At 46.0% G+C, this 12,275-nt stretch overlaps 1 long non-coding RNA gene across 1 annotated transcript; it reads right to left on the reverse strand.

The window, feature by feature from the left end:
* Positions 1-220: 220 nt before the first annotated feature.
* On the reverse strand, positions 221-12,064 carry LOC137365796 (uncharacterized). The gene is made up of 4 exons (XR_010973305.1): positions 11,983-12,064; positions 6,626-6,774; positions 4,170-4,267; positions 221-369 (listed from the first exon to the last, which is right to left on the reverse strand). It is a non-coding gene; the product is annotated as an uncharacterized lncRNA (long non-coding RNA).
* Positions 12,065-12,275: the final 211 nt, after the last annotated feature.

Genomic DNA, 12,275 nt, shown 5'->3' on the forward strand with positions numbered 1-12,275 from the left:
TTTGACAAAGACACAGACCAGAGTTTATGCAGCAAATGGGCTCACATGGAGGACGATATTTTGAAGGTGGTCGTTGTTAAGAACAGCAAAACAGTTAATCATGGTTTATAGAATTAATAGCTGGATAGAGAGACTTACCAGGGACACCAACAACAGCGAGGATGGGATAATAAATGTGTTGAATCAGCATCAGTGCCCAGTGGATCCGATGCGCCAATGTTATCCAATAATAATCCGCAGTAAGATAATCAAACCAATGGGATAAACCCCTGTCCATTGTTGTAACATTCCAATCTATTCTGAGATTCTGATCTATCCTCTCCATTTCGCTGGAGCTGCTGATCCCTGTTAGTGCCGGGGATGATTCTCCTGCAGACATGATGGAAGAACACATTAAAAGTAGTCCTGTATTAATAGAAGAAGGAAACCCTCCAGTGACGCAATTAGTGTCCATGGATTACATTAATTACAGTCACTGAACAAACAGGTTCAATCCAACCCTTTTTGTACCACAATAAAGCAGAACATTTACATGGTCTGCATGGGAGGTATGAGAGTTGTTGAGGGAAGGAAAGGTGCAAATAACAGAGGCACTGGCCAGGAGCTTCCAATACTTCTTGGATATTGGAGTGATGACAGGAGACTGGATGGTTGTAAATGTTAGACATTGTTTAAAAAAAGGAGATATGGACTAAGCCCTGTATTTACTGACCAGTCAGTTTAACGTCCCTGGTGGGGAAATTTCAACCATCAACCAGGATACAGATACCTGCTGTTTTGAAAAACAAGGGTTTATAAATGTCAACTACCATGAACATGTTAAAGACATAATTGTATCTAACAAGCTTGAAGGATTTATTTGATGGAGTAATATAGGGGATTGATGAGGGTTGTACAGCTGGTGTTATGTATATAAACTTTCAGAAGGTGTTTGATCAAGAGCGATTTAATCGACTTCTTCGGAAAACTGAACCCAATGATCAAAGTGGCAGTGGTTGTGTGAACATCCAATTGGCTAAGGCACAGAAAATAGATTGTTTTTCAGGCTGGGGTGAGTATACAGAGCTGTTCCAAAGCCATCAATAACAACAACAACATATATTTATATATGAACACACGAAGTAGGAGCAGGAGTAGGCCACTCGGCCCTTCGAGCCTGCTCCACCATTCAATAAGTTCCTGGCTGAACTGATTATTTCACATTTCCATCTACCCCCGGTAACCTTTCACTCCCTTGCTGATCAAAAATCTATCCAGTTCTGCATTTAAAAATTTCAAATTCTCTGCTTCCACTGCCTTTTGAGGAAGAGAATTCCAAAGACTCTCGACCCTTTGAGATGAAACAATGTCTCCTCATCTCTGTCTTAAATGGGTGACCCCTTATTCTTAAACAGGTGCACCTTCCCCCCCCCCCCCCCCCTCTGTCACCTAATGATCTGTACCTAGCAAAGGACTCAGTTAGATCCCCTTACACTCCCACCTCAATTAATCTCACGCTCGGCATGCCGTTGATATCTTTTCCATCGTCATCGCCTCCTGCCTCACTTCATTCACCAGTAGTCCTACACCCACCCTGACTAGTGGACCCACTCACCCAGCTCAAGTATTTTCCCTCCACCTGGACCCCTCCCTTTGGCCTCTTACCCACTTTAGATCGTTTCATTGAGAAATGTCGGTGAAACATCGGCCATCACAATTTCTCTGCTCCCCTCACTCACTCTAGTCTGTCCCCCTCTGAACTTGCTGCACTCCGTTCTCTCAAGTCTAATCCCGACATTGTGATCAAACCTGCAGACAAGGATGGTGCTGTTGTTGTCCAGCGTACCGACTGCTACCTTGCAGAGGCTCAGCATCAACTCTCAGACACTTCTTCCTACTTCCCTCTCGACCATGAACCCATCAGCGAACATCAAGCTGCTGTCCACAGGACTGTAACTGACCTCATCTCCTCTGGAGATCTTCCCGCTACAGCTTCCAACCTCACAGTCCCACAACCACGGGCAACCCACTTCTACCTCCTTCCTAAAATCCACAAACAGGACTATCCCAGCAGACTCATTGTTTCAGCCTGTTCCTGCCCCACTTGAACTTATTACTTCCTATCTTGAATCGATTTTTTTCTCCCCTCGTCCAGTCTCTTTCCACCTACATCTGCGACTCTTCGGACGCACTACGTCATTTTGACAATTTCCAGTTCCTCTTCATGATGGACGTCCAATGTATCTGCACCTTCCATCCCCCACCAGGACGGTCTTAGGGTTCTCTGCTTCTTCCTTGAACAGAGGCCCATCCAGTCCCCATCCACTACCACCCTCCTCCGCCAGGCTGAAATTGTTCACACATTGATCAACTTCTCCTTCAACTCCACTCATTTTGTACAGCCATAGAGTTATACAGACTATAGACATACCCTTCGGCCCATCGTATCCATGCTGGCCATCAAGCACCTATCCATTCTAATCACATTTTCTGGCACTTGGCCCATAGCCTTGTATGCTATGGTATTTCAAGTGCTTCTACAAATACTTTTTAAATGTTATGAGGGTTCCTGCCTCTACCATCCCTTCAGGCAGTGTGGTCCAGATTCCAACCACCCTCTGGGTGAATTTGTTTTCCTCAATTCCCCTCTAAATCTCCTGCCCCTTCCTGTAAATCTCTACCCCCTGGCTATTGACACTTGCGCCAAGGGGGAAAAAAAAAGTTTCTTCCTATCTACGCACTTCATAATTTTGTATACTTCTATCAGCTCCCCCCTCAGATTTAGTCACCCCATGATGCCTATCTATACTAATTCCACCTGCCTGCATTAATTCCATATCTTACTATGCCTTGCTCATTCAAGTACCTGTCCAGATGCCTCTTAACTGTCGCTACTGTTCCTGCCTCCACCACCTCCTCAGGCAGCTCATTCCTGATACCCACTATTCTTTGTGTGAAAAATTTACCCCTTTGATCCCCTTTAAACCTCGTCCCTCTCACCTTAATTCTATGTCCTCTAGATTTAGTCGCCACCCACCATGGAAGCAGACTCTGGCCAACTACTCTATCTATGCCTCTCAGAATTTTATATACCTCTATCATGTCCCCTCTCAGCCTCCTTCGCTCCAGGGAAAACAGACCCAGCCTATCCAATCTCTCTTTATAACTCAAGCCCTCCAGACCAGGCAACATCCTTGTGAATCTTTTCTGCACCCTCTCAAGCTTCATCACATATTTACTGTGGTGCAGCGACCAGAACTGCACACAGTACTCCAAATGCGGCCTAACCAACGTTATGTATAACTGTAACATAACGTCCCAACTCTTGTACTCAATGTCTCGACCGATGAAGGCATGCCAAATGGCTTCTTCACCACCCTGTCTACCTGTGTTGCCACTTTCAAGGAACTACGTACTTGCACCCCAGGATGCACCCGAAACTGATAAGTGGCAAGTCGCATTCATGCTGCAAAAGTGCCAGGACACGAACATTTCCAATAAGAGAGAATCTAACCATCTCCCCTTGACAGTCAATGGCGTTACCATCACTGAATCCTCTACTATCACCATTCTAGGGGTTATTATTGAACAGAAGCTGAATTGCAGCTACAACAGCAGGTCAGAGGCTAGGAATCCTGAGGCGAGTAACTCATTTCCTGACTCCCCAAAGACTTTCCACCATCTATAAGGCACAAATCAGGAGTGCGATGGAATACTCTCCACTTGCCTGGATGGGTGAAGCTCCAACAGCATTCCAGGAACTCAACACCATCCAGGACAAAGCAGCCCTGCTTGATTGATTGATTGTGTACGTAGTGTCATTGACTCCCTCCAGCACCAGCACACAGGGGCAGCAGTGTGTACCATCTACAAGATGCACTGCAGCAACGCACCAAGGCTCCTTGAACAGTACCTTCCAAACCCGCGACCTCTACCACAAAGAAGGACAAGGGCAGTGATGCATGGGAACATCACCACTGCAAGTTCCCCTCCAAGTCACACATCATCCGGACTTGGAACAAATTCGCTGTTCCTTCACTCTCACTGGGTCAAAATCCTGGAAATCCCTTCCTAACAGCACTGTGGGTGTACCTGCACCAGTTGGATTAAGAAGGCAGCTCACCACCACTTTCTCAAGAGCAATTAGCGATGGGCAATGAATGCTGGCCCAGACAGCGGCGCCCACTTACCATGAAATAATAAGAAGGTAATAGTAGTTCCTTCTGGCTGGACGACTGTGGAGAGGTGTGGGAGGAAGACACCAACATTGTAACAGGCTGCAGTACGTCTGTGAAAGACAAGGAGGGATAGTTTGTCTTTGTAACAGTCACACAGCATGTCATTTTTAACAATCTTATCTGCATGCCCTGCCATAGAATTATTCACATGCATCCAAACTGCTGCTGCACCCCCATTAAAATTACACCCTTTATTTTCCATTGCCTCTCCTGTCCATCCTATGAAAAATGTATCATTTTGCGTTTCTGTTAATGTTTATCTACCATGTGTACGTCCATTCCATCAGTCTGTCTATATCCACTTGATGTCTGTCAATATCATCCTCATTGTGCAATACACTTCCAGGTTTTGTGGCAAGTGTAAAATTTACAATTGTGCTATTTACAGGGCGGCACAGTGGTGCAGTGGTTGGCACCGCAGCCTCACAGCTCCAGCAACCCGGGTTCAATTCTAGGTATTGCCTGTGTGGAGTTTGCAAGTTCTCCCTGTGTCTGCGTGGGTTTCCTCCGGGTGCTCTGGTTTCCTCCCACATGCCAAAGACTTGCAGGTTGATAGGTAAATTGGCCATTAGCAATTGCCCCTAGTATAGGTAGGTGGTAGGGAAATATAGGGACAGGTGGGGATGTGGTCGGAATACGGAATTAGTGCAGGACTGGTATAAATGGGTGGTTGATAGTCGGCACAAACTCGGTGGGCTGAAGGGCCTGTTTCAGTGCTGTATCTCTAATCTACACTCAAGTCCAAGTGGCTAAAATATATCATGAAAAGTTACAGACCTAGTAACGACCCCTGTGGGAAAATTCCTTCAGTTCTAACAACAACCTTTCACCCCCTCTCTCTGCTTCCTGTCATGCAGACAACTTTGTCCCTTTTATTACATGGGCTTTATCTTTGTCGACAAGCCTGTTAAGTGACACTTCATCAAATGCTGTTTTGAAGTAATAGGGAACAAAGAAATGGCAGAATAATTAAATACATACTTTGGTTCTTTCTTCTCAAAGGAGGACACAAATCAGTATTAATAGGGAAATGGTGTTGGGTAAATTGATGGGATTGAAGGCTGATAAATCCCCAGGGCCTGATAATCTACATCCCAAAGTACTTAAGGAAGTGACTCTAGAAATAGTAGATGCATTGCTGGTCATTCTTCAAAATTCTATCCTGGAACAGTTACAATGGATTGGAGGGTAGCCAATGTAACCTCACTATTTTAAAAAAAAGAGGTAAAGAGACAACAGTGAATTATAGAGGGGTTATCCTGACATCAGTAGTGGGGAAAATGCTAGAGTCCATTATAAAATATGTAATAACAGAGCACTTGGGAAACAGTGACAGGATCGGACACAGTCAGCATGGATTTAGGAAAGGGAAATCATGCTTGGAAAATCTACTGGAATTTTTGAGGATGTAACTAATAGACTAGATAAGAGGGAACGAGTGGATGTGTTGTATTTGGACTTTAATAAGGCTTTCAATAAGGTCCCACACAGGAGATTAGCGTGCAAAAGTTAAATCCCATGGGATTGAGGGTATGGTACTGACATGGATAGAGAACTAGTTGGCAGACAGGAAACAAACAGTAAGAGTAAATGTAATATATCCAAGTTTGCAGATGACACAAAGCTGGGTGGGAGGGTGAGCTGTGAGGAGGATGCAGAGAAGCTCCAGTGTGATGTGGACAGGTTGAGTGAGTGGGAAATACATGGTAGATGCAGTATCATGTGGATACATGTGAAGTTATCCACTTTGGTGTCAAAAACAGAAAGGCAGATTGTCTGAACGATGATAACTTTGGAGAGGGGGAGGTGCAGTGAGACCTGGGTGTCCTTGTGCACCAGTTGCTGAAAGTAAACATGCAGGTGCAGCAGGCAGTTAAGGAGGAAAATGGTATGTTGGCCTTCATAGCGAGAGGATTGAAATACAGGAGAAAGGGTGTCTTGCTGCATTTATACAAGGCTTTGGTGAGGCCAAATTCATCCACATTTGTCCCAGTCAGTTAATTTTGTTTTGGATTATTGTTTTAAAAGCTTTCCCAGCACCATGGATTAACTGGCTGTCCTCTATTTGCTGGGCTTGTCCTTACACTCTTTTTAGGACAATGGTGTAACATTTACAATTCTCCAGTCCTTTGGCACCATCCCTGTGCGTAAGGAAAACTATGGTTAGTTCCTTCACAATTTCCACTCTTATTTCCCTCAGCAACCAGGATTCTTTTTGTATTAACATCTTGAAGTGCAGCACGCCTTTCTAATACCTCCTGCCAAGAAAACATGCTATGCTGAATGAGAATTTTTAACTCACTGGTTGGAAACCAACATTAAACTTTGAAATTGGAAAGCTGGAATCCTGCATTTAACATTTAAAAAGTTGGTAGTCAAGATGGCCACCACAATTTGCATTGAAATACCTCACATTCCAGGACATCGAAGTGGAGATGTATGTCTTCAAAGCTCCCACCCACGACAATGTTTTGAACAATTGAGTAGATTATCTGGGATCACCCTCATTAGCAAGACATTTAAAGCCGTCTTGCAGCATTTACTCGCGGAGACGTACCTGCAGGAGAAACATTTACAATATAATTTGAGAGAGATTTGGGATTCTTAGACTTTGAAACTCATTAAAGGAAGAAAGGTACTGATAGACCATGTGACAGCCCCCCCCTCCCCCCTACCCCAGTCTATGTAAACTTGTAACTTTTTGTTACACACAGCAGACAAACTTTGCAAGCTAACCCATGCAAGACCCTGGTTGGGCTGTCTTACGCTCTCTTTCTCTCCCCAGGTAACATTGTAAATGTTGTAATCTGTCTGTGACTGCAGAACATCCAAGTCCACCATTGCTACAGAGACCGAGGAAGAAAGCCACTGAGCGTTACTGTCTCCAAGAAACCCCTGAACCAGGCGGACCAGCTGCATGTCCACTTCTACCAGCCAGAGACTTTGGAACCATGAATTCAGTCAGAGGAAAAATGAATTACATTACCCCACAAACTGTACATTAGTTTTACTTCTTCTGGACTCTAATCCAACCCAAACTATTCTCCATCACTCTGTAACCTATTTGTGTGTACGTGTGATTCTCATTTGTGTGTGTGTGTGCGTGTGTGTGAGTATGAAAGTTGAAGCAGAGTTTACTATTTTACTTCAATCGGTATTTGATTTTCAGTACAATAAAATAACCTCTTTCTTGTTTAAACTAAAGAAAACCTGCCTGATTGATTCTTTTATGATCCTAGCACTTGAAGTATTAAACACTCACTGAATTGGTAAACACATGCACTATTTAAAAAGGAATAAAGCCTGTGGCATCGAACAAGGAGAGCAACAAGACAGGTGCCTTTCGACCCCTCCTCACCTGAAGTGTAACATAAATTTGGGGCTCGCATCTGGGATCAAAAACCAAAGACAGTTGGGAAATTGGGAGTGGGGAACCAAATGGTTCCCTAGCAAAACTTCAAAAACTTCAATATAGTTTTAATTGGGTTTTTCGCTGCTGGAGTATTAAAATGTCCACATTTGAGGCAGTACCTTCCTAACCCAGAGTGAAGTAACTTGGGGCAGGTTAAATGCCCCATTCGTTGAAGGTTGAGGATTGTACAAAATACAGTATAGCGCAGGAACAAGCCATTCGGCCCTCCAAGCCTGCGCCGATCTTGATGCCTGCCTAAACTAAAACCTTCTGCACTTCCGGGGACCATACCCCTCTATTCCCATCCCATTCATGTATTTGTCAAGATGCCTCTTAAACGTCGCTATCGTACCTGCTTCCACCACCTCCCCCGGCAGCAAGTTCCAGACACTCACCACCCTCTGTGTAAAGAACTTGCCTCGCACATCCCCTCTAAACTTTGCCCCACTCACCTTAAACCTATGTCCCCTCGTAACTGACACTTCCACCCAGGGAGAAAGCTTCTGACTATCCACTCTGTCCATGCCACTCATAACTTTGAAAACATCTATCATATCGACCCTCCACCTCCATCGTTCCAGTGAAAACAATCCGAGTTTATCCAACCTCTCTTCATAGCTAATGCCCTCCAGACCAGGCAACATCCTGGTAAACCTCATCTGTACCCTCTCCAAAGCCTCCACGTCCTTCTGGTAGTGTGGCGACCAGAATTGCACCCAATATTCTAAGTGTGGCCTAACTACATTTCTGTACAGAACTGAGCAGTAAGGGATTACTATCCATCCAAAAGCTAGGAAAGCCGAAATCCTAAAACATGTGCCAACCATTTTGCACGTGAACCTGAAAAATATAACAGGATTAGAGTTGGAGGTCAATCATCCGAGCTCCAGGACATCACTGCAGGAGTTCCTCAGGGTAGTGTCCTTGGCCCAACCGTCTTCAGCTGCTTCATCAATGACCTTCCTTCAATCATAAGGTCAGAAGTGGGGATGTTCGCTGATTATTGCACAATGTTCAGCACCATTCGTGACTCCTCAAATACTGAAGCAGTCTGTGTAGAAAACAAGCAACACTAGGACAATATCCAGGCTTGAGCTGCTAAGTGGCAAGTAACATTCGCGCCACACAAGTGCTGGGCAATGATCATCTCCAACAAGAGAGAATCTAAACATCTTCCCCTTGACATACATTTGCATTACCATCACTGAATCCCCCACTATCAACATCCTGGGGTTACCACGGACCAGCAACTGAACTCCTTCTTTGGCCTCCTTGTCTCCGAGACAATGGATAAGTGCCTGGAGGTGGTCAGTGGTTTGTGAAACAACGCCTGAAGTGGCTATAAAGGCCAATTCTAGAGTGACAAACTCTTCCACAGGTGCAGCAGATAAAATTGGTTGTCGGTGCTGTTACATAGTTGGCTCTCTCCTTGCACTTCTGTCTTTTTTCCTGCCAACTGCTAAGTCTCTTCGACTCACCACACTTTAGCCGCGCCTTTATGGCTGCCCACCAGCTCTGGCGATCGCTGGCAACTGACTCCCACGACCTGTGATCAATGTCACAGGACGTCATGTCGCGTTTGCAGACGTCTTTAAAGTGGAGACATGAACGGCCGGTGGGTCTGGTACCAGTGACGAGTTTGCTGCACAATGTGTCCTTGGGAATCCTGCCATCTTCCATGTGGGTCACAGGGCCAAGCCATCTCAGGCGCCGCTGGCTTAGTATATGCTGGGGATGTTGGCCGCCTCGAGGACTTCTGTGGTGGTGATACGGTCCTGCCACCTGATGCCAAGGATTCTCCGGAGGCAGTGAAGATGGAATGAATTGAGACGTCGCTCTTGACAGACATACGTTGTCCAGGTCTCGCTGCCATAGAGCAAGGTACTGAGGGCACAGGCTTGATACACTTGGACTTTTGTGTTCCGTGTCAGTGCGCCATTTTCCCACACTCTCTTGGCCAGTCTGGACATAGCAGTGGAAGCCTTTCCCATGCGCTTGTTTAATTCTGCATCGAGAGACAGGTTACTGGTGATGGTTGAGCCTAGTTAGGTGAACTCTTGAACCACTTCCAGAGTATGGTCGCCGATATTGATGGATGGAGCATTTCTGACGTCCTGTCCCATTATATTCGTTTTCTTGAGGCTGATGGTTGAGCCAAATTCATTGCAGACAGCCGCAAACCTGTCGATGAGTCTCTGCAGACACTCTTCAGTATAAGATGTTAATGCAGCGTCTTCAGGAAAGAGGAGTTCCCTGATGAGGACTTTTCGGACTTTGGACTTCGCTCCAAGACGGGCAAGGTTGAACAACCTGCCCCCTGATTTTGTGTGGAGGAAAATTCCTTCTTCTGAAGACTTGAACGCATGTGAGAGCAGCAGGGAGAAGAAAATCCCAAAGGTGCGAGAACACAGTCCTGTTTCACGCCATTCAGGATAGGAAAGGGTTCTAATGAGGCCCCGCTATGCTGAATTGTACCTTTCATATTGTCATGGAATGAGGTGATGATACTTAGTAGCTTTGGTGGGCATCCAATCTTTTCTAATAGTCTGAAGAGACCACGTCTGCTGACGAGGTCAAAGGCTTTGGTGAGATCAACGAAAACACCGTAGAGGGGCATCTGTTGTTCGCGGCATTCCTGCTGGAGCTGGCGAAGGGAGAATAGCATGTTAATGGTGGATCTCTTTGCTGGAAAGCCACACTTTGCCTCAGGATAGACACGCTCAGCCAGCTTCTGGAGCCTGTTTAAGGTGACACGAGCGAAGACGTTCCCCACTATGCTCAGCAGGGAGATTCCACGGTAGTTGCTGCTGTCACCGTGGTCACATTTGTTCTTTTAGAGGGTGATGATATTGGCATCGCGCCTGTCCTGTGGTACTGCTATCTCATTGCAGCACAGGCAAAGCAGTTCGTAGAGTGCTGAAAGTATAGCAGGCTTGGCAGTCTTGATGATTTCAGGGGTAATTCCGTCCTTCCCGTCCTTTTCCGCTGGCTAGAGAATCAATGGCATCACTGAGTTCCGATTTTGTTGGCTGTACGTCCAGCTCATCCATGACTGGCAGAGACTGGGCTGCATTGAAGGCAGTCTCAGTGACAACATTCTCCCTGGAGTACAGTTCTAGGTAGTGCTACACCCAGCGGTCCATTTGCTTGTGGAGTAACCATATAAATACAGTGGTGACAAGAACAGGTCAGAGGCTTGGAGTTCTGCAGCGAGTAACTCACCTCCTGACTCTCCAAAGCCTGTCCACCATCTACAAGGCACAAGTCAGGAGTGTGATGGAATACTCTCCACTTGCCTGGATGTGTGCAGCTCCAACAACATTCAAGAAGCTCGACACCATCCAGGACAAAGCAACGCTCCAGATTGTCACACGCCATCTACAAACATTTACTCCCTCCACCATAAATGCACAGAGGCAGCAGTATGTACCATCTACAAGATTCACTGCAGCAACGCACCAAGGCTCCTTAGACAGCACCTTCCAACCCGCGATCTCCACCACCTAGAAGGACAGGGCAGCAAATTCATAGGAACAGTACCATCTGCAAGTTCCCCTCCAAGTCACACACCATCCTGACTTAGAACTATATCGCTGTTCCTTCACTGTCGCTGGATCAAAATCCTGGAACTCCCTTCCTGACAGCACTGTGGGTGTACCTACCCGACATGGACTGCAGCGGTTCAAGAAGACAGATCACCAACTCCTTCTCCAGGGCAATTACAGATGGGTAATAAATGCTGGCCTAGCCAGCGTCGCCCACATCTCATGAACGAATAAAGTAAAACAGCCATGAGCAAGAAGGGAGAGGTGGAAACACAACGGGTCCTCCTTAGGCCAGAGCAGACAATGCTGAGAACAGGAGTGACGCCCAAAAGCCTGTGTGTTTCCACTGTAACAATCACCTCCGAGCTGACTGCTGGACGTTACAGTGAAAATCTGTCGGATTAATCAGGATACACCAGACCAGGTCAGGAAATGGGGCCCTGATGGGAAACACAGAAGACCAGGCTGTGACTTTAACTGTGGCAGTAAGACCCAGTATGCCCAACACAGAGAGTGCTGGAAAATTTAAGAAAATCCCTGCGAGATAGCAGGATTTTGTATCCTAAGGAAAAGTGACCAAATACCCCTCGAATGCAGCAAGTAAGCCCAAAGCCATACTTGGGATAAAGGGGCCACCCATTCCCTCCTGCTGGGAAAATGCATGAACTCTCCCCCAGAGAGGGCATCGAACGCTCAAGTATTAGTCATCAGTATTGGGGAAGGTAAATGCCCAGGACTCCATATCGAATATACCTAGAGTGCAGCTTTGTTTCAGGACTGGTAACCCTGGGGATTGTCCCTAATTTACCTGTAGACAGGGTGGTCCTGTTCCTGGGTAATGATCTGGTCAGGGTGAAGGTGCTAGCTTCTCCAGTGGTTTTCAAGAGACTGAAATAGATGAGATAGACAGAGCAGTTACAGGAGAAGGCCACTGACATTTTTCCTGCCTTTGTGTTGTGATGGTCCATGGTCAAACAAGCTCCATCAGAGGAGGATGAACTGACATTGCAGACTGATGACCCTCCTATCTAGTTATCTGAAACCTTCTTTGGGAATTCAGAGGACAAAAAGGATGTGTTAAACAGATCTTCCTTGGTCGAG

Source organism: Heterodontus francisci, unplaced genomic scaffold, assembly GCF_036365525.1.
Source record: "Heterodontus francisci isolate sHetFra1 unplaced genomic scaffold, sHetFra1.hap1 HAP1_SCAFFOLD_176, whole genome shotgun sequence".
In the NCBI taxonomy this organism is placed as follows: Eukaryota; Metazoa; Chordata; class Chondrichthyes; order Heterodontiformes; family Heterodontidae; genus Heterodontus; species Heterodontus francisci.